At 36.7% G+C, this 2,987-nt stretch overlaps 1 long non-coding RNA gene across 2 annotated transcripts; it reads right to left on the bottom strand.

Moving 5' to 3' along the window:
- Positions 1-311: 311 nt before the first annotated feature.
- LOC112295178 (uncharacterized) lies at positions 312-2,092 on the bottom strand. Of its 2 annotated transcripts, XR_016498151.1 has the most exons (5): positions 1,696-2,092; positions 1,274-1,445; positions 1,015-1,156; positions 660-793; positions 312-550 (listed from the first exon to the last, which is right to left on the bottom strand). It is a non-coding gene; the product is annotated as an uncharacterized LOC112295178 (long non-coding RNA). The 2 variants fall into 2 exon arrangements; XR_016498150.1 differs by lacking the exon at positions 1,696-2,092 and having other exon boundaries at positions 1,274-1,567.
- Positions 2,093-2,987: the final 895 nt, after the last annotated feature.

Here is a 2,987-nt window from a genome sequence, read left to right as displayed (position 1 = left end):
GGTTTCGATGTAAACGGAACAAGACTAATGTGATAGAATATGATGCAAGATACTCTCATCATTTCATTTCGAAGTTTCCGAACCTTCCATGTGAACGAGTGGCAGCTAATGACCAAAATCATGAGCATCCATGACTACTGTATCCTCTTCTGTGTTGGACAGTAGACTAGAAAAAGAAACATACATGGTAGTAACTGAAGTAAAAAAAAAAAAATTAAAAAAAAAAAAAAGCAAACAAACAAACAAACAAAACAAAACAAAACAAAACAAATACGGTAATCCCCAGTGATAGTTGTTTTACACTGAAAATATGCAAAAGAAAAGAATATGGCAGAACCATCAATTAGTATCGTTTGAGATCAAGGTGCATACAATACATTTGCTAAACCATATAGCCTCATCAGCCTCGCTTTGGAAGAATACTTTCCGCCGATGCGCTATTCCTTTCTCTACATGAACTTATAATAGTTTCTTATCCTGCACAACCTCTCGACCCTTACACTGCCCACAACTGTCCTTTTCATCGATTGTTTGATGTGTATCCACTGTCCTGAATGTCAGGTATTTACACAAGCACAACAACGAATTCGATTTCAAGAACTTCACAATCGGAACCAAACACAAGCGCTGTTTCAATTGCAACAAAGAGTCAAATTTACCTGATCCAATGCAATGTAAATATAGTTATTGAATCTGCTGTAACGTGTTGAGACCAGTCTGTCGAATCGAGACCTTCGTGCCTAAATCCTGGCAAGCTGCACAACGATTGGATGCTCCAGTTTTGGAACCATTCCTACACAATTCGAGAAACCGGCCGAATGACTACGAGAGACTCTTATACTTAATGAACTATAAACCCTGAAGTTAAGTCGTCTCATTGAATGAACCCGACTGGAATAAATTTATGCAATTCCAAACCCTGAGACAAACAGTCGAATTGAAATTGTTCCAATTCAAACGGGAATTCTTACCAAAGAGAAGGGAAAGAAGAACAAGAAGAGGAAGAAGACCTACCATATATATTTGGAGCAAATAACATTCCTTGACAAGGACAGCTTCTCTGGATCACTATTGTAAAGGTCTTTTAAAGAAACCTTCAATGAGTGAACTACATCTTCTCCACTCCGCTGTCACCTGCCACTCCTGCCACTAGCACCTGCAACGAGTGAATCTACCTGATCAGGGCAATCTGCTCCAATTTACCTTGTGTGAAATAGCGATCATGAAACGGAATAGGATGAGAGCATTTCAACCCCAGCGCAGGTGCACCTACCTCCAAACGAACTACCGTCATCACCAAAGAACAATTCAAAGATGTCTCATGGATCGTGTCCACCATATCCTCCACTCATCCTCTCCTCATGAGCATCTTCTCCATATTGATCATGTGGCTATGGCTCCTCAGGGTCACTCAAAACTTCGAATGTTTGAGAAAGCTCCTTTAACTTCCAAAAAGACAATTGAGCTATCAAAGATTTCTCCATATATACTTTCGATCGAAATTATTCATTACGCAGGGAAAATTCTTCAATCACATCGTGATGAGAACGCGATTGTGCACATAAACACAACTTTTCATCAATTATGAATATCCAGATGAAAGAAGAGAAATGGGACCATCTTAACAACTGAGCAGAAAAGGAGAACTGAATTGACAGCAAACAGAAACGAATTACTTCAAAATAACCAACGAACCTTCGCAGGGTCTCGACTTGAATCCAGGTAATCTTAATTGCTGTCTTCCTGTATGCCATTTCTTGAGCTAGTCCAGTCATGCATCCTTGAACACCCCGAAAATGCATCATAGCACTTCGTATCATCAATATTCTTCGGCATACGTCCAAATTTTAGCGGCTACATTTTCTCTATGGGATGCAAACGCCACGAGAAAACAGTCGATCTCGTTCCAAACTCACAGCCAGAATCCAGAATCCACGAGGACTCATGCACGACGTTGGAATCCAACCCCGCCTTCTCCTCCAGAACGAACCACTTATTGTCAGAATAATTGGAGCACCTAATGAATCACCTTCCATCACACTACAAACGAATCACACAACAAGAGAGCTGCAGAAGCGATCAAGCGATGGAAAGCCCAGCAATGACGAAGCTATCGAGGCACATCCAGTGTATCAATTCGCCGTCCAGTGAGTCTCAAGGTTCCTTCTTCTGGTACCATTCACCGCGGAAGACGGTTCACCGTGATCACCGCCCATTCATGAATCGGCTTGCGGTCGATGACCGCGGTACTCCCGCTGTCAGTCCTGCTTTGAACTGAAATTAGTTATGGAAGTTCTCTGTGAACGACTTAGTCATTGATATTTTTTAATTTTTAAAAATTAATTGTGGAAGAAAAATGTAGCTACTTAGAAAAGTATTATGTGGGTTCAAGCTAGATTCCAAATAACTTTCAAATCCAAAGCTGCAGATCAATCACTTTTTATAATATATATATATATATATATATATATATGCTAAAAGAGTTTTCATCATTTAAGAGAAAATAAGAATAAACTTGAAGAAGATTGATGTTTTTTTCAATCTCAGAACTATAAATAAATAGATAAGTATATCATATTTAAATTTTAAACCATTATACAGTATGATAGTTTATTCAAAATCTTGTACAATATTTTAGAATCACTGTCTTTCTTTCTATATATATATATATATATGTATGTAGATAAGTTCTATACTATTGGAACTAAGAATTCATTAGAAACTAATATAAATTTTAAAAAAGAAATAAATAAAGATATGGTTGAAAATTCAAACAATAAATCTTTAAAAATAATACTTAGAAATTTTATTTTGGTATTGTGATATTTTGATTTTTAGAGCACATCCAAACTTTAATTTTCTTATTTAGTTTTTTAAGTCATAAATCTAAAATATTGCAACCATCAAGAATTTTTATTGACTAAATATTAGCAAGTAACTAACTAACTAACTAACTAACTATATATATATACATGCTACATAATTAT

The sequence above is a fragment of the Physcomitrium patens genome, chromosome 18, assembly GCF_059467195.1.
Source record: "Physcomitrium patens ecotype Gransden chromosome 18, ASM5946719v1, whole genome shotgun sequence".
Classification (NCBI taxonomy): Eukaryota; Viridiplantae; Streptophyta; class Bryopsida; order Funariales; family Funariaceae; genus Physcomitrium; species Physcomitrium patens.
Note: the sequence above shows the minus strand (reverse complement) of the source record. Positions and strands in the feature narration are given on the sequence as shown.